Raw genomic sequence first — 20,893 nt, 5'->3', positions numbered from 1 at the left:
GTGTAGGTTCTGAACATGCACATGGCTAAAAGTAACCAGTATACAGCTTGTGCAAGTGTGTAAAATATTTGACAGTCATGGAGTAAAGCAAGAAACTAAACTGATGTACTGTGAAGTTAAATTAAGAATAAATGCACATTTCTTGTTGCTTTCCCTTAAAATCATGTCCACATTACCACAAAACATTCATCCATCATTCTAGGAGGTGGTTGCGTATCAACAGAATGCTTGTGGTTGGCAAATGAAATAAAAGTGTAATTGATGAGTTTGCTGAGAGACAGTGGCGCAGGAATCTACAACATTTGCTCTTACAAACCCGCTGATAACATCTCTTGACTATTATCATATAACTGTGAGACCATCAGTTTTATTCAAGCAACAGTGTTTTGTAGCTTCAAGACACAAACCATGAAAGATTTCTAGATGAAAATGGTTGTTGCACACTAAGTTATCTTTATGTCATCTGATGGGGACATACCTTAATTGACAATTTCTGCATATGTGGATTCATCTTATATACACGTATGGACACATTCAGCATTTCCTTATGTATGAAATGCTGTGTTTTTAATCCCATATTCTGCTTATACGTCCTCCCCTGGTTTGTGATTCTTTTCCTCTGAGGCCCAGTGATATTATCCATCAATAGTGTTCTTTATCCGAACTATACATGTAATGGTAGCACCAACCCCCAAGAGAAAAGGCGATGAAACAACCCCCCTCTGCAGCTTAAAAGAGAACTGTAGTTTCCATAGGAACAGCTATAAAAGCAATTAAATGTGATGTGCAAAAAAAGAGCTTGATGAGCCATCATTTAGGAATGGCCCTCAAAATTCCATCTGAGATGCACCAAATCCTACGCATCACTCCCCACCTTTAATTTCCCCCTCTTCACTATTCGTGTCTCCTTTCCTCTCTTCAACAGATGATAGTTTAAAGCACGCTTTCTGCAATGAATCTCATCTTTACATCATAAGAGGCCCTATTCATCTTTTGATCAGCCAGTTTGCCTGAAGAAGAGATCGATGACACAATCTCGCTTTCCGAAAAGGAGAATGGGAAGATTAGGATGGGCCGGAGAGGCAAACACAAGGATGTGTTTAGGTGGAGGTTAGGAAGCAAAGGAGAAAATTGAAAGAGATAGTGGGAAGGGAAGGTCACAAGCAAATTGGACAATGAGGCGGACAGAGAAAGAGTGGGATCGCTGGAAGAGGAAAAAGGAGAAAGAGGGGAGATGTGTTGATCGGTGACCCTATTAGGGCTGTAGTCCTGGGCCCATTGCAGCTCATCTCCATAATGTTCCTCCTGGCCTCATTAAAGATGAGTAGAGGTGCTGGGAACATTCTGCCAGGCAATACAAGCGATACAATCTCCTCCTCCTTTCCTTCACCCTCTCACCTTATTCCACCGCTTCCTTCTATCTTCGCTTCTCGGCTCTCGCACCCTCCGACCTCCCTCCAATCTGCGTATCAAAAACGCATAAGAGAGAGAAAGGAAACATCTGACAGGCTGCAGTCCTCTGCACCTCTCATCCATCATACATAAATGCTTCCCTCCCCTCCTTTCCACCACCGAGCTGCCACCCCCTCCTCATTTGTTAGTACATGTTCTGCCTCCCTTTCTCTCCCCTTCAGCATATCTCTGCCTGCTTTGGGCTAAAGCATGACTGCATCCACATCCACAGTTGAAAATACTACACATCTTTTCAGGAAGAAATAAATGGATTGCATCTCTATTTTTTGCCTATGTCAGTCGCTCTTCCTGATTGGCATAACGCAGCGCGACAACAGCTCTGGCACCAGCCTTAAAGGCCATCGCTAAATGGATAGCAAGTTGAAAAGAAATTCAATTAAAAAATCATTATTAACAAAAAAAATTGTGGACACCATCCAACAGCCTCCAGTCGGCGAAAATCTGTATCGCATCAAACACCAACCATCACGCTCCTCTCCTTTATTTCCTTTAGTCTCTTGACTTAGAGAATAATGGCTGCTGTGGCAATCAATAGATTTCCTCACAACTAATGTCACTCTCTGTTCTGTTCTCTCCCACACACCTCCTCACTTGTTGAGGCTGGAAAGCGCAGCACAGATTTTTTCTCATTTTCCGCTCACACACTCCATTTGTTTTTACATCTTTGTACTTCTCCCCATCTCTGGTCCTTTTTTTGCTCTCTCCAATTATGTTGCCCCCTCCCCTTCTTTCTCTGCTTCCCTCTCTATCTGTGACAGCTGTTGTTGCTTTGCTGTGTTTGCAGCCTACGCCTTATCTGGGCATGAATTCATTTAGCTGCCATTAGATGCCTCCCTGCCCAGAGCTCTTCTAAAGGGGGGGAACCCATTTAAACAGCATAATTCATAACACAGAGAACAGTGGTACAGATGGAGGAGTAATGTGCTTTAATGCTGTCTACTGTGAGTCGACAAATAGCTGGTCGTTAACATCCATATCAGTGCACGAGGGGGGGAAAGTAGATGCTTCAGTATTGTTATCATTTACATATAATGTTTTACAGTAAGCGCTGTGTTTCTGACATCAAAGTGTTCCCCCAGCAAAATGACACATTTCACTGGATTTGTGCTGAAATGTTGGGTCTTATTTTGCACCCACTGCCTACATATGCAAATTTTACTCAACTTTTAAACCTTTTTATCCAACTTCCCTGGATTCTCTGGCTCTCATGCATGCTGTCAGCATATTTCTCAAATCACCTATCCAGCTTTGTGCACCATATGTCCTGAAATCTGCATGCCTGTTTCTAGACTCACCCCCATTATTTCTCCACCTTCTCCTCCCTTTTGTTCTTTCTTCCACCATATTAAAAGAGAGACAAGGAAAGTGGGTGAGACTACATACCCCAGTGATCGTGTTAGATGGAGAGGAACTTTTTCATGGCAATCAAGTGTTTAAAAGTTGCATGCAGAATTTCCCAAGGCTCAGTTTTTGGGCATCTTCTGTTTAACATGAGTGACTTAGATTGGGTATAGCCGCTAAATATTTTACTATATTTATCACCAGCATCTGTAGTTAAACAAAGATGAAACAAATAACACATTTTATGATTAACTGTAGTCAAATCAGTAAAAAAAATCAAATCAATAGTATTCATTCATGCCTTCACACATTTCATGAGTAAGCTGTTATTTGTATTTCCCTCCTTTATCTTATTCTCTTGTTTTTATCCCCAGTAGGGATAACATTTGATCCCCAAACCCCTTCTGATTTTTAGTGCTGCATCTTGAAAGAGTCTACAGTGCAAAAACAATCAAATCATAAAATGGCTTTTACTTTCAATGCTGCAATCCTATGACAATAGAGATGACACCGTGTAGGGGGTGTTGATCAGGATCTGTTCTACTCCAACTTTCATTAAGCCACCATGCCAGACTGAAAACTACTGTTATTGAAATAAAGGAGAAATCACAGTTTTTTCATAGCAGACCCATAATACAAATGTTTCAGCAAGTTGCCTCATTGTTGAAAACTCCATACAAAGGTGAGTTATGCAGCTCTTTCTTTCAAGTTGTTGAACTGCAGTTATGCACCAGGGCTGTCTGTGGCGTGCTGCTTTTAGAAACTCTTCCTATGAAGGATGTCTCTGAAAAATTACATGCACGGTTTGTTGGCTTTGCAAGCAATGATGCAGCTGCTGTTTTGGGATGATAGAAAGAAGCAGCAATATACCCCTAACTATAAAGGGAGACTGTGTGGCGAGGGTGGCAGACTTTCATTTTTTGGGAGTCCACATGGAGGAGAACTTGTCCTGGAGCATAAATACCTCTGAGTTACTGAAGAAGGCCCAAAAGCGACTGTACTTCCTGAGAATTCTCAGGAAGAGTAATATCACACAAAGACTGATGGTGTCCTTCTACAGAGCTACCATTGAGAGTGTACTAACTTATGGCATAGGCATTTGTTACGGCAGCTCAGAGGAAAGCACCCCAAGGGGTTATTAACACCGACCAAAAGATCACTGGCTGCCCTCTCCCAATGCTGAAGGATTTACATGAAAGCCGTTGCTTGAAAAAAATTCAGAACATCATTAAAGACACTTCTCACCCCGGCCATTCCCTGTTGAAACTGCTGCCCTCAGGCAGACGGTATAGGATTGTATAGGACAATCAAAGCAAGATTCTCATGTTTCCTCATTTTTCCGAACTCGTAATATAGGGACGTGTTGGGTGGCCGAAAGCGTAATATACTGATGATTTGTCACCTAGCATAAAATGTTATGCTTTGGTAGCAGTGTTGGTCAAGTTACTTGAAAAAAGTAATCAGTAACTAATTACTGATTACTTCCACAAAAAAGTAATCCCGTTACTTTACTGATTAAGTAATTAATTACTTAGTTACTTAGTTACTTTTTAAAAACACGATTTACAACCTGAAGAGGTGATAAAGCGATAGATCTTTCAGCCCAATTCTACTTTTTCTACATAATCCATCATACAAAATGTAATCAAATGCAAAAGTCTCTTTTTTTTAACTTGTTTTATCAGTTTTAATCTTTTAACTTTATGCATCAAGCAAAAATTTTATTATATGCAACATTCTCTGACTTGAATAAATTAGTTTAACATTTAAAGCTATTTTCTGCACATTCCAGCACATAAAATAAAATATTTTTTGTGTTTACACTCACTCTTTCAAATAGATGCAAGTAAAACACAGCAGACAATAAATAAAGTCAAAGACTCAGCGGTCCTGTTGCTCTATTTTCACCTGTAAAGCAGGACTGCGATAGGCGGAGGTTTACCCTGGTGCAGGTGTGCCGCGGTCAGTTGAAGAATCCGCGAGTTTCTCTGTGAATTTCCCATTAAGTCGTTGCGCTCTCGGTGCTTGCTTGGAAGTTTAGCAGTTTTTTTCGCTGTAAAAAGAAGTTTTCTTCCCACGCACGATGGACGCTAATGTTTTTGTCACTTTTTATGGAATCAAACTCAAAGTAAGGTCAGTACTTCCACGCTTTAAACGCTGCACGCTCATACTCTCTCCCACAATCGATATATGATCCATTGTTGATCTGCACACAGCTGTTGCCACGAACGTCGCACTCGCTTACGTCACTGTCGTGAGACATTCTCGCAAAAAATCACGGTTTTAGTAACGCAGTAACGCAGCGTTCCTACGGGAAAGTAACTGTAATCTAATCACCGTTTTTGCAATAGTAATCCCTTACTTTACTCGTTGCTTGAAAAACGTAATCAGATTACAGTAACGCGTTACGCGTTACTGCCCATCTCTGTTTGGTAGTGAGAACGTGGTGTGAAGTTAAACGGCACAGCAGGCCGAATAAGTGGAATGGGGATTTAATTCTGATGCATTAAACCATTTGTATTGTTGCTTTTCATTGCATCACCTGTGTCTGAAGAGAAAAACATGAAACCTAGAATACTGCATCTTATAACTTTTTTAAGTATATCATTAATATATTAAATATTCTTGGAAATGCTGCGTTTAAGTTCTGAACTTTACTTGAAGTTCATGTTTAATCCATTAACGTTACACTGACAGCAGTAATGACTACTCTAACAGGCATCAGGTTTTAATTTGACAAACTGCTTAGTGTCTTGGTCGCTAAATGTTCATCCATGAGAACGTCTCTCCTTTCACATGGCGCTCTTCCACCCAGCTGCCAGAGACATAAAACCCTTTTGTCATATAAAATAACAGTTAAATGGACATACAACTTTCTATGTCATTCCCAACCCAAATCATGTTGTTCAAGAGCACTGTCGAAATAAACTTGACTTACCTCACCTTTTTCCTTGATCTTCAGTATCACTGGTGAAACCATTAATAGTATGGTCACTTCCCATTTAAACCGAGTCATCTGATAACTTTGTCATCTCTGCTCAGCTCCTTTAATGTGTCTTCACATCATCTCAGGTCGACTCATACATATTAATTGGAAATCAAATTGAAGAAGCTCCTCTGATCCCCCTGTCACTTTTGCAGAGGTATTAATGGAATCCATTAACCTGTTAACAACCAGCACGCTGTATTCATCATTTGCATTTTTTTTCCCAAATTGTGTTTGAGAGTTGGTGCATTACCATTTTTTTAAATGAAAAGGGAGACTTTTCATTTGCAAAAATGCTGATATTGTTATTTGTAATTTATTGTGAGTTACAAGTATAATCTGAGAATGCATCTGTATGTGGGTGTGGGATGTGTGTCTTGACAAAACCCTACACTTTTCTTTCTAGCAGGGAGGAAAAAAACGAAGCTGTTCTCCTCGGAGATTTGGCCCTAGTTGCTGTTGTCATCACTTCAAACTGCCGGGTCATTACTGCACCACAAGCAGCTTGCCTTAATGTCTTTTGACTTAACGCTAATGACTGGCTCCGCATCTGTCCCTGCGGGTAGGAGGGGAGACGGGAATGCTATGAAAAGTCATGCTAACTCTTATTTGCGACAATTAAGGCAGTAATTCACATTTCATCAGTTTTCTTAAAGTGCTTCCATGATGATAGTTTGGTTTTCATAATGAAAAAAAATTATGCCCCATTAGAGGGGAAGAGAGAAGACCTGAGGAGAAGAAAGTGAAGGAAACAAAAGGGACAAGGAATTAAAGGAACAAGGAAGTAGGGGAATGGAAGTGGGAATTTCAGCTGTAGAACTTTAACAGACCAACCAGCTGAGAGGAGAGGTGAAGAGCAGAAAGGCGATGAGAGGGGAGAAAAGGAAAAGACAGGATTTTTCAATCGTCTCCCTTCCTTATGTTCCTTTGTTCTCTACTCCTCCTTTTCTCCACTGTCACTCCTTTCCTCTTCTACCCCTTTTCCCCCACTCTATGTATGGTGTTGGATTATCCATGCATATTTAACATAGCTGCATCTTCAAAGCTATGAACTTATTCATTAGCATTTATAGTGCTAATGAAAGCGTACCCTCGCTGTTTCCCTGCACTTATTCTCAGCTCTCTTCATCCAACCATACACCACCCTCTGCATATTGCCACCCTCCCACAGCACCTTTCTAAGACCCCTCTGTCTCCCTGTGTCTCTCTTTTTCATTGTTTTCAACACAAAATTCTATTACAGAAGGGACAGACTTAAAAAGTTTAAACAGGAAGATGTGGGAGAGGTAGAAAAATCCCACAGGGTTTTTCTTCCTTCATCACCCACTACCACTACTTCCACTCAGCATTGCTCTATTCATATTTCACCCTTCTCTTTCTCTCCTCTTTCCTTTTGGTGCTTGTCTGGCCTGATGTGGAGGGAGGAGGAGATGCAAGGAGTTCCCAAGGGTCAGGAATGTGTGTTCTTTCACATGTCCTCATTCTCACAGTCTCTTTTCTAATTCTTTCTTTCTCTTTTATCCTCTTGCTACACTTTCACAAAAAAGACAGCAAGTGAAAAGTCACTTGGCTAATTGGACAAAAAAAGAAAAAAACAGTGGCCCTATCCATGTAAATCGCGCATGCACAACATTCTCAAATAAGCAATTTATCAATATTTTTGTCCCAAAACATATTTGCAACAAATTTGTATATTACAGCTGATCATCCGTATAAAGAAATGAACGCCTGGCTGTCTCAAATGTAAACACGAGTCTTTAAAATGATTACTACTGCTACTAATTATTATTTGTATTATTATTTACAGTTTCCCCAAACACAATATGGCACAAAATCATATGACACAAAATGATCAGAATCACAATTAAATTAAAAAAAAACCAAAACTACATTTAAAGAAAACAAAATATAAATGAAAATTGTTCCTTAAATTTATTCCTTATGTCTTAGATTATGTCATCTTTCTCTAAAAATGACTTATTGTTGGATGAATATCACTTACAGTTTAATTTCTTAGCATCAGCACAGCTGTTGGAGAATCTGGGTTCTTTTTTTCATTGCAGTGAGTTTCTCGTCTCATCTGACAGATCACATGCACACGTTTTTTCTTTTTTTTTTTTTTTTCTTGTAGTCTGTTTGTTTCTTTTGTATCAGTTTTGATTGTTGTTTTACTACAGTTAGATTTTTTTATTACTCCACCAGAAACACTTTACAAAGCTGCACCCCTTTCCTGGCTTCCTCTTTGGAAACAATTGCATTTCTCCTGGTTTCTTGTCTCAGAGGTTCAAGCTTCTCTTTTGGAACACTGGCACTACTTTTTCCATGCACCATGAAGCAAACATGTTTCCTTATATAGAAAAATAAAGGCATGTCATCATGCAGATTGTATACAGATTGCACAAGCCTTCTGGTTCAGAATATTCTAATTTACAGTGGCAAGAGCAAAATAGGCCGGTGTTGCATAAATCTGATGGTAATTTTATGTTTATACTTGTTTTTCTGTATAGGGTAAAACATTTCCACACACATATTAATAAATGAGAGCAATATTCTCTTTATCCATTCCCTCCCACTCACTGAATGAAGTGAAAAGTGGGCGCCTTTTTCTCAGGGCCAAAACCAGCTCCTGGCTTTGTCTTTTCTCAGCCTCTGGTCTCAGTCTTGGTCTGTCTCCTTAGTGTGTTCCTTGCATAGGCCTTACCTGAATAAAGAAGCTTTAAAGACCAAGGCTATTGACTCAAAATGGGGGTGCATCTCTACACCGCCTCCAGCTACAGATCCATCACTCTCCCACACAAATCCACAGCAGCCCATGTAGGTCTCTGATTGACAGAGAGCAAGAGAAAGACCGAGAGTATACAGAAGCAATAAGGCCGGAACTGGAGAGAGTGATGAAGCCGCGGAGAGGAGGGAGAGAGAGGCAGACGCTGGAGATAGTGGGTGTTTTGGTGAAAAGACGGAGCCTGGAATGAGAGAGTTAATCTGCAGAGGAACAGATTGGCTTCCCGTGCCTCCTTCCTTGTCCTTCAAAGCAAAGCACAAATTCTGCAGTCTGATATACACACATACACACGTGCGCGTGCATACACACAAATACACACTCACAAACCACGCACAAAAGGAAAGAACTCCACATGGTGAACACTCAAGCATGCAGCTCATGCTGTGAATGTGTGGATGCAAAATTTACAGAGATGCAAATAGTAAGAGAAAATGATCGAATTCCACTCTTATGGATAGGTACGGATGTGGAGCTGCATACTGCTATTCAGTGGTCCATTTCTGGCCCTCAGACACTTGGGGTTGACCAGAGAATAGGGTTGGCAACTTGAAAGATATGGGTCAATAAAACACAAGGGACATTTTAGCTGAAAAGGAAATTGATTTCTCAGCAGCCAGAATGTGCTGTGACCTTCACAAACCTTTTTCTCATGACTTTATGAGGACTGAGCTTCATTTTGTCCTTGTTTGTTTCAAACAGGTCTGACTGCTGCAGCCGTGGCTCCATCAGCATTTCAGAGTACATTACATCAATATTCTAGACTCATAACCTTATTGAGGAGCTAAAATTGTTTCGACTGAAGTTAAAAACATGGCATTTGTATGCGTAGCCAGATAATCATGGACTTGATTTACTTACAGTAACCAACTAGTAAGAAACCCATGATCATTAATAATTCAAATGATTTCAGTTAGAATTTTTATGTGGAAAATATATTCATGATTTGAAATGAATGTTATGTTTCAACAGCTTAACGCAGGACACAGGAGGCAGGTTGCATGATATCCAAATGATAGAACAAAAATATAGGAACAGATCTAAGCAAACTGAGAACACTGGAAGCGTGATACAAGCAAGAAAGGTGAACTGAAAAGACACAAGTGGAAACAATGTGAATTAACAATGGAAGCATGGTCAAGAACAGGTGAAAATAGTCAGGCACACACATAGGCTGGACAGTAAGCAGATTTTTTATGTTACTCATAGTTTACTGTGTGACATCAGGAAATATGCTCTATAATAATCACTGTGAAGCTTTGTAATTTGTGCCGTGCTCGTGGGCTAAGCTCACATGCTGTCTTACAGTGACATCTTTCTTGTTGTGCATTCACCCTTGGCCTGGGGGATGCCCGATACTATGCCAGCTGTGTACCGTTGGTCACAGTGTTTGTTGCGATGGTGTTAGTTTTAATTAAAATATGACGTTTGGAAAATAAAGATTTGAACATGGCTCCTAAAATCTTCTTTTTTTCAGCCTTATAGTCAACAAATACTCTAAATTATTACAATTGCTATATTTTATACTATGTTTACATCATATCCAGTGCTGTCACCTTAGTTGGCACTCAAAAAGTCATGTTGCAGTGTTTGTTTTGATTTTTTGTTTGCAAGACATTAATCAGTTTTGGAAACTTTTAATTTACAGTAGAATATTTAAAAAATAAAGCATTTTTCATTCTGTTGTGGAATATAAGCATTTACACCATGTAACTGCATTACACCATGTTAAAAATTTGTTATGTTACCTTATAGCATGACCTTCACAGAAAACGGACCATATTGCATATCTGTAATATTTATGCAAAGACTAAGACCCTACATAGTTAATCATGATATGTTTAACTATGTAGAGCATCCATAGTCGCATCAAGTACACTCTACATATCTCAGACACCCAAATTAAATGCAGATTATCTTAGAGGAGCAATGTCTTGTGATCTCAAAGATGAAGTTGAATATTGTGTGAGCAAGCAATTGGCAACAGTGGAAAGGAAAAACTCATTTTTAACAGGAAGAATCCTCCAGCAGAACCAGGCTCAGAGAAAGGCAGTTGTTCGCCATGACTGGCTGGGGAAGGTCAAGAAAAGGTAAATATACTCGCTAAACGTACCTACAACCTTCATTATTAACGCTGTTTTACCCAGATCTTTCAATCTAACGTTTAATCTTTGAAAGGGATGACAAATAGCTTGCCTGAGTTTATAATAAAGGAAATGATCAGTGAGCTACAGTACAGGTTATTCTTAGCTGTGGCAGTCACAAGAAAGAGGACATCCCAGTCTGCTTGTGTTTGTAAATGCACTAGGTGCGTCAATGTGTGTGACCTGGTTTGCTGACCCAGTAACTGTGGGCACATTCACCTGTATTACTCACACTTCTCTGATTTCCACGTCTCGCGCTGCCCAACACCAGGCGGCTATCTATCGGGCTCACTACTGAATCATAACTCTGCATCCAAGCTGCAGGACACCTGGGAGCAAATGCTCTTTGACTATTGCTGTCAACAGTTCTGCAATGTGATCAAAGCAGAGCGATGCGCACTGCCGGAGAGTGGTTTCAGTGTTTAACAGGCAACAAGCAAATGTGATTTCTTTTTCCATGTGATTTCACTAAGAGTCAGGTTGTGGAGAATGTTGCTTCATAAAGTTTTCAGCTGAGAATAGGAGTGCTAAAGGTATGCGCCAGAGTTCCGACTTCATGAAATTCCTTTAGTTCTTCAGTTTTATTTACCCGTGTTAAATCTCCTTTAGTCTCATCCACAACATCAGATCTGCCCTTTCCACCTTTGCTCCTCCTTCCAGTTTCCTCTGCGATAATAATGTCAGTCAGACTGCATCAGGTTGCCTTGGAGATCATTAGAGCTGCTGATTTAACATCTCGCAGCAACTTATGCAGAGGTACCATTAAAGGTTACGTTACTAACCTACACACACTAACAAATGTTCACACTGATTAGACTGGCACTGATTTCCCTGGACAAATATGCAATGCATGATTACTTTCACAGGAAGGCGATGCCATCTCTGTTGCCTGCAATGTATACTGAAACACGTGAGTCATGATATTAAACTTCGTGTCTGTATCCATGTACGTATGAGACAGAGAGAAAGAAGGGAGCAGAGTGCTTATTCAAATGAACCTCAAAGGTTTCAAGGGGATTTCATGATTAGAAAATTAATTTAACTGGATTCAAATTCTTCCCTTTTTTTTTTTACTGAAGATTTTTGAGGGCCTTGGTGAATGCAACTACTTAACATTCAGACCACTGATTCGGCAGCATGTAATAATAACGGTCAACTGTCAAAAAAAATAATTTAACATTTTCAAGACTGTATTCTCCCACCGGCTAAGTGACCACTGAAATTAACACATGCGCTCGTTTTAGCCTGAAATGGCTATCCTATTAAAGGAGTTCACTATGAAACACAAGCTACTAAGCTTAAGATTGACTCAAGGCCCGTTAAGCATTCATTCTTCTTTAACTGTGCCTTTGAGTGTGTCCAATCTCATTTGAGCTGACCCTGGTAGCTGCTCAGAACATTAATTTGTTTTGATGGATCCTAAATGCTTATTAGCAAAGGCAGAATATTCACACAGAGACAGCAGCCTTGATATTCTAAATTATTAGGTAGTGAGGTAGTTACGTAACATATCAATTTGCGCTGTACAAATTTACTGCTGTTCGTAGACATTCACCTGAAACATATCTGCCGTCATTAAAATAATGTGCAGTAAACAGCTCTGTTTATTGATTTTTTTACTAATTAGTGTACCAGCAGATGGTGGAGTAAAAGGTATTCGTTTCTTCAGGTAGTGTGCAGTTAAGCAGTGTCTTTGTGTAAAGTTCCTAACTAGTTTGTGATATACATGTTTGGAGATTAAATAATGAGCCGTCTTTCTTTCTTGTCAGTATAACATACTGACAACATACTGCACATACAATGTGTAAACCCGACATTTATGTTCCTGATATTGTGCCAAATCTACTCAGGCTTAATCCCAACTGGAGACATTATAAGAGGGAATCATGGAATCAAACATAGAGCTGTTGTTCTGTGTCTCCAAACAAAAAGCCAGTCAACAACTGAACCAGGAAACATATACAGTCATGTGGAATATAAAGTATGTGTTTTGGCAGTGAGGTTAATGTACGCCTCATGAGGAATGATAAATAGCTGGTTTAGACTAGTGCGACTGATATACCAGCACGGCAGATATATTAGCCAATATTAGCTGTTTGCTGATATATTGATATCTGCATTTAGAATGACAGGAGAAACACCCATTAACCATGTTATGAGTGTCAGTGTTATTTAGTTTGTCTACCAGACAGCACTCTGTTGTGTTGGCAACACACAGTCAGCTGATACAAGCATAGCATAAACCAGTAATCCACAACTTGTTAAGTAAAATAAATTACTATTTAAAATGTATTGTCATTTGATCTCATCAAGTACTCATAAATAACTAATAATAGATATTTAAAAAATCAGTTTATGCATCAAATGTCTAAAAGAAAAAAAGATACCGGCCGATGTGTCAGGGTTTAAAATTTAAAATCCAAAATCTGTTGGGTCTCCAGTTAAATTAATGAAAAAATCTGTGTTTGTTATTTCGCTTCATTTCCTTGTTTTGTACACACAGCACTCATCATCCATATTTCTTTATATAGAGTTTCTTCTGCAAAAGAAGAAAGCTGTAAAAAAAAACAACGGATTTTTGGCTTTGATGGTTTTTCAACTCTAGAACATAGTTTGTCGAGAACCTTTTTAGTGGCCACTCAACACACTTGCTGCATATTAAATATCATATCTTAAGAGAAAACATTCTGGTTCTCACTCATTTCTAAGCTCTGTCTCTGTCCTTGGCAGGTTTTTAACTGACGTAAATGCAAGTCGAAACATCAGCACTGTGGCAGGACATTGAGACTCACAAGCATCAATGAACTCAAGCAACAAAAACTAATAAATCATATGGAAAATGATTCGTTCAACTTATTGCTGCTAAAACTGGTTCTATAAGCTACTGAATCATGGGGTGCACTCAGTTTTTCACACACAGCTTCTGCATTTTTGTTTAGTTTTTGTTAAATAAATTATGACACTGTTTAATGTGTCACGTGTGAGTGTGAATTTACCTCATTTTACAACCAGGTAAATACTGGTTGATTTTTTTATATTGTCCTGATCTTCTTTTGAAACATGTCTGTAAGCTCCTCTAGTTGGGAGTGGGAAGTGAATTTATTTATTTCTTGTTTTTCTTATTCATAATTTGAGTTAACACAGTTCTTGTTCAGTACTCTGTTGAATGAGCTGTACAAAACAACCCCATTAAAAACAAACAGAAGAAGCATCTCGGATGAGAGGTGAAACGTTTTCGAGCAACTTAAAGAAGTCCAGACCTGGATGACTGAGAACCTTCACAGACAAACAGAAGTAATGCCGTGCAATTCTTGGTAAGTCTTACTCGGAGACAAAGTGACCAACCTTTCAAGATTCTGCTAATCCTCCTTGGTAAATAACTAGCCATCGAAGTTATCAAGATGGTTGCTCATTGTCATGAACTTTGCCACCACTCAAAACCCAAAACTGATGTGATTCCAACATCCTGTTGCCAGAAACCACAAGACAGTCCCATAATTCCCGTTATCCACCATTGCCCTATAACATTAATAACTTGATATTGGCATCTTATGCAACAATCCAACATTAGTCATGCTTTAATATCTTATTTAAGTTTCTTCACATGTAAACAAACTTGTATTTAGGTGATTCTGCATTGTTCTTTATTTACTACACATTACTCTCTTTAATCTACTTTCTGGGTTGTGTGATGTAAGTGAGCAAGCTGTAAATGGATGTAGTAGAGATAACATGGACACACCATTTTTATGCTGAATTACTTCTGTGACCGTGATAACAATCCATAACTATTCTTTTTCCTCAAAGCTCACACTGAGCTCCTGTAAATCAAGAAGAGAACGCAGAGAGTGAAAATGATTTCTTAGCTAATCATAATGCAAAAAATCTGAATTTAAAATCTGTCTGATTAATCATCTGATACTCCTTCGAGCATTGTTCGGCAGCCCCAACCATGAATTTCCTCGTCGTCATCCTTCCTCCCGTCTGTACAGCTAGACAATGGTTACAAAAGCGCCTGGAGTCTGGTCTTATTGTAGAGCTCTATGTCCTCTATGAGTTCGTAGGTATTCACAATATTTCCATTTCCCCAGAGGGGATTAATCATGATGCGGGCTATTATAATTTGTTCCTCGAAATTTGTCATGTCTGTGTGTGGCGATGCTCGATGTTCTGGAACCGCACAAGTATCGACTCCATCAATCAGTATTACCACGGTAACGTTGTGAGAGCTCCACTTCCCCTGCGGCCAGTGGAGGGGAAAGGCAATTATGCAGGTACCATATGAGAGCGAGGGAGCTAGAGACAAAGTTAGTGAGAGAGAGCAAGAGAGCACCTGAATAGCAATAAACAGCAAAACAGGAGCGCATGTTTATTTCCCACACCACTTAATGTTTTTTCTCTTTGCACTGTATGCCTGATTGATAATTGGCATTATCTGATTGACTGTGTTCTTTTTGCATAAACAGCCTCTCTGGGTATACGAGGCTGAATATTTCCAGTATTAAGCGTGGCCATCTGCAGTTCCTTTCCATAGTTTGGTAACTGAAAACTGCACTGGGGAAGGTATTAAAGCAGCACACTACTTTCTCCGTGGTGCAGCTCACTGACCACAATACACCTTGTTCCTGTGTGTTTATGTTGTCTTAGTGCAGCCATTAGGTATCAGTGTAATACCTAATGCTTTTATTTTATTTCCTTAATTGCTGTTTAATGATGTCAGCTGTTATGAGAATGTATCTTAGAAACGTTAATATCATGAAAATGAATGAAAAGGTGTGTCTTTAAATATGACAGGTAACCTTGATCTTAGGTAAAATGTGTAAGTTCTGAGAAAATGTGCCCCAATATATGGAGTGTGAACATTTTCACCAATCTTCTCCTGTTAGAAAAGGCACGCTTCGTCTTTGGCATCCCTGGTAAATAAATTACCAGGGCAAGTAATTAAGCTACATGTCAATAACTCATTCCAATTAAAGTACAGAGCAGAAATCAGGTATGCATTGAGTCCAGGACAGTTTTCTTCCTATTGATTCTGTACTAATGCCAGGCAGTTGTCCAAGGCTGGTGTAGTTCCACAGTGTCTGTCAGTCAACAAGTGCCAAGCAAAAACCATTGGAATGCATTACTGTGTTCTGCGTGTGACGTGAGGTCCAATCAGTGTTTCACAACTGTTAGAATTCATTGGGAGAGACAATTTTCACATTAGCACTTTGTGAATTCTGTTCTACTGTGATTTTTTTTAAAAGGAAACAATCACACGCTTTATTTGTTTGCCTATTACGGATCTGTTTAATGTTTTCAAAGGTAAATAGGATGAAAAATCTTGTGGGATTCATAAATGTCTTATGATAATCTAGATGTGCCTAAATTCATCTTCCTGTCTTTGCATACAGATGAGACCAGACGACTGGATTAACTGTTAAATCTTTACTTTGTTTATTTACAAAAAGAAAATATTCTACAGTTTTTGCCTCATGGAAATGTAAAACATGTTATGTTACTTATAAAATCCCACAATGTTTAAAAAAATACTGTTTTTCAACATTAATTGTTAGACCAATAAAAATGAAGAAACTGAAAACCCCACGTGTCTCATCATTTGTCAGCAAGACAAATGCTGTGATACAGAAACGCAGCACAACTGTTTTTATATATTAGATATTTTTTCTTTTGATTAAGAAAAGAAAAGTTTTGTTTAGTTCAAATAACAATAGCAACACAAAGTGCTTAAGAATGATTGAAGAAACATCAAAAATGTGGGCATGAATCAAGAATCAAATGAGGATGATGTCATTTGTTTATAAATAATAAGATAAAGTAATAAATAGGTTTGATATCAACAAAGTCCCATGCAGCACAATCGTCCCAGGCTTTCTTTGTATTTTGCATCCAAGAGCTTTCTTTCTTTCTTTCTTTAAGCCACTTAGAACTGACCTATGAATCATTCAAACATAAAATTGGTACCTAACCCAACAGACAACTTAGCAAAGAAGTCATTTTAAATGATATTTTAGACACTTGGTTACTAGCAGCCTGTTGCCAAAATCCATCATTTATTCCTTCTTTAGTGGAATCTACAAATTCTTTTTTGAAGATCACAGAGTTTAGTTTAACAGGAATAAAACAGTATTTATACAAACACACACACAAACTAACTACAGCAAATGAACAGCATCTGAAAGTCATGCCCTTAAGAAATGAAAAAAAAAAATCCAGCAAAGACCTGACATATGACTTGAGAGATGCATGTGGCCCTTAAGGTGATCCACATACTCCTCCCTGAAGCCAAGGAGGGCCTCAGTGGAAGGGTGGCTGTCAAGAAGCCATTGTTAAGGAAGAAAAACAGGGAGAAAAGGATGAGGTATGCCACATTACACAAGAACTGGACTGAAAGTCAGCTGCAACAGGTCTTATGGAGTGATGAGTCCAATTTTGAAATTTTTGCTTCAAATTGTCAAAGTGTAGAGAGGATGTCAGGAGAGAGGTGACTGTAGCTGCTGCATTGCAGCCAGTGGTCTTGTGGATCCTGTCAAAACTGATGAACTTATGAACTTTATTATTAATCCATCACACAACATCATCTGGAAACCTCTTGATTTCACCATGACAATGATCCCAAACACACTGCCAGTGCAGAAAATTCAAACATAATATCACCAGAACTCAAAATTATTAAAGCAGTGTGAGATCATCTTGACAAAATCCAGAGCAAAGGGCAGCCGACATCCAAAGAAGAGCTTTGAATTACCTTCAAGAAGCCTGGAGAACTATTCCGGAAGTCTACTTAAACAAATGACAAGCTTGCATTAGAAAGTTCAGGCTGTGTTGAAGAATAACGGTGGTGTTAGAATTGTAAAGACTCCGTTTTTGCCTTTTTGTACTGCATTACCATTTATGGTTGCATATTTTAGTAAATCACTGCAGTCATTTCTCCATTTTCCTAATGCAATATAAAGAAATGAGAGGTAACTCAAGATTTTTGCACATAATAGCATAATAGGTTTTGAGATTTCATTTAAAGTTATTTATTGTATCTAGTGTAATAATCTCATTTGGATAGCTGTTAGAGATGCCAATAATACAGAGTCAGTATCTCTTAATGTCTTCGTTCTACTCTTTATTTAATATTTTTTAAAAAAAACAAAGTTAGAGGATCTCAGGAATCTAGGCTGAGCAGACTAACCAATGTGCTAATAACTGCTAACACTAATCTGAAGGTAGGTAGCATGCAATGCTTTACCTTGGGTCTGCTGATGAGAACTGCCTTTGGAGAGCGGTGAAAACTTTAATCATCGTGAAAATGTGAAAAAGCTTTGGCCAAAAAAAGTCACCCAAAATAGAAAAAAAGTTTTTTCAAGCACTTTAACAAGACTTAGAAAAACACAAATATTGATTTGAGTTGAGTAGGTATTTATACACTGGCATTTATACAGCCAGTGATAAAATTATTATAGGAATATAATAGTCTGGCCATTTACTTTCTCATACCTCACTATCATTGGGTTCTGTGGTACCAGGAGAGAAGCAGGAGGTTGGCATTTTGATTGCTAACAACTACTCTTCAGCTCATTTGATATATTTGTTCCCTTATCTTTTCTGCAACATTACGTTTTATAGTTTTGCCAGCAGCCGTGTGACGCACACAAGTTCTCAACAGCACAAGAGTGGTAGCTCAATTATAGGAATAACATGCAAGGAATTTTTCCTTTTTTCTCTCTCTCCCTCCACACTCAAACTGGAGTGGAACCAGCAGATTTTGACAGATTAGGCCCATTATACTCTTCACATAGATTTCGATTAAAACCCTCCAGACAGACGCTCACATTATGATCTATGGTGAAGACGTCCTTAGGAACAAAAAAGACAGCGTATGTCCTTTTTTCTGTTACACAGACTCTGTCGAATGGTAATATTTGTAACCATCTGCGATAGTTACTCCTCTACTTAGCACCATAGAATATTTAGCCATTGCTTATAATGCTTTTTTAAGATCTCTTTGTATTACTTAAAAAAAGACTGCCTGGCACTGATCACACTCGGGGCACCGCAGGCAAACACATTCACACCAAGAGAACAGAAACACTGACATGAACACTGTGATGCAAGATGAATATTGTGCATAAATCAGGCATCTTCTTGGTCATACCCAGAGTTAAAAAAAAAAAAAAAAGTAGTGGAATGAATGCCTGCACAACCATCTATGTTTGAGGTAACCCCTTATCATTTTGATCAAAGACAAGGAAAATCAGCCATTCTGCCTGTATCTATATACAATCCATCACTCAGAAATTAGATAACCTTTCACTTCCTGCAATTCTATTTCTCAAGTGTTTCAAGCACAGCCAGAGGTAGTCAGCCACAGTCTTTTAAATAGAAAATGTTTCTCCTCAAATGGAAACACTGGAAATCTAATTCAAGCAAGCTTCTAATCTTCTAAATATAATTTTCTGGGAGCGATATGCCTGCTATTGTTATGGAAACAATAAGTAGCAAAATTGAGTTTAACTTAAGAAAGTAGCTGTACTTAGTGTGATAAATGGATACCTAATTTGCATGGTGTCAAAGCCAAGAAAAAACACTTCATTTTCTAAACTACTGCCAGGGCATCACAGCATAATATGATTTACAATCCATCTCATGAGAACATTCCCAGTGTTGGTTAATATTTCAGTGTGTACAAAACAATACCTGACTTTAACAATGCATGGTCAAAGTCATAACCACTGTTGTACCAGTCCTGCACTATGTGTGTGTAAGTGTACTAATGAATATTTCACACTCCCACATTCTTTATCATTTATTTGTTATTAATAATAAACAGCACATCCTACTAACTACTCATTCATTATCGAATACTTGAACATTAGTTTCACTTTTTTGCTCCGTGTAGTAAAGAAAGTATCATACAAAGTGCCCAATATGTAATTCTTCATTTCTTCTGGAATACTTTACCTTTTATTTTTGTTCTTTATGTCCTGAAGTAAAGTGAGACAATTATTCTTCATAATTGTCACAAACATTTGCATTACCGTAAATGTGAGAAGCATTGACAGCTATGCTATGGCAGCTAGCAAAGAATCTAGTGGTTAAGAAGATAGACTGGAGACTGGAGAATGGATAATCATCAATAAAATATCCATAATATACATAAAAACATTAACATTGCAATACAGTAATAATATCCTAATATACTAAAACATCAGCCAGTCAGTGTATAAAAATTCTAATACCATCTAGCAGGTCATCACATTGTTACCAAAATATTACTCTGCTGTTACTAATTGTTTTGCCTCATAGGTATATGTTTGTTTACACATTTGTACCCCTAGTCTGTAGTCTGATTTTACCCAGTTACATGACTTTCAGTTTAATATTACTCAACTATAACTAATGTTAACACAATATGATTACTTGTACATTATCTTGGTAATTAAGTAATAATAGCTAGCCATATAACTTTGTATATAATTATATTATCATTCCCCCTTGTCTCCAGCTTATTACCCCACTATTATCACAGTATTACCTGGCTGTAATAGAAAGTACTACCCATAAATGTTTGCATTCATTGTTTAACATTTGGGATGCAGGTGACTTGTGATGCAATGCGCGTATCTTAAGCTAAAAGATTTGATGTTTGATCGTTCTATCATAATATTGTTTGAATTTGGATTTTATTGTTTAAAAGTATTATATTTTGGTTATAATATAATGTAACATATTATAATATTAACTATTCATACATGAACTAAACTGGGTTTTATTACACACACAAACACATAAAAAAGAACTAATGTTGAAATAATCAATAATGAATGTGTAATTACTGCTTTGTGCTGCTCTGTGTTTGGATCACCTTAACTAGGAATGACTCACAAAGAAAGTTGCAGTATGAATAATTTATGGATAATAATGAACTAACCATTAGGTTACCTAATGATTCACTTATCTCTCAGCTGGTTCTTTTGCGAGTTGTCATTGTCTATTCTATTGTATGGTCCTGGATAGGGAAGTAAGTGATGCTAAAAAAAAAAAAGAGTGTGTATTGTATATGTGAAAAGTTAATTAATCCTAAATTACCAACCAAGCAAAGTTTACTCACCTCACTTTCAAACCTCTAATTGTTCCTCCTCCAAATGTCAGCGTTTTATTATAATGGTTTACAGTAAC

Source organism: Pundamilia nyererei, unplaced genomic scaffold, assembly GCF_000239375.1.
Source record: "Pundamilia nyererei isolate P.nyererei 1_Seehausen unplaced genomic scaffold, PunNye1.0 scaffold00001, whole genome shotgun sequence".
In the NCBI taxonomy this organism is placed as follows: Eukaryota; Metazoa; Chordata; class Actinopteri; order Cichliformes; family Cichlidae; genus Pundamilia; species Pundamilia nyererei.
The sequence above is the reverse complement of the archived record's forward strand: the minus strand, read 5'-3'. Positions refer to the sequence as shown.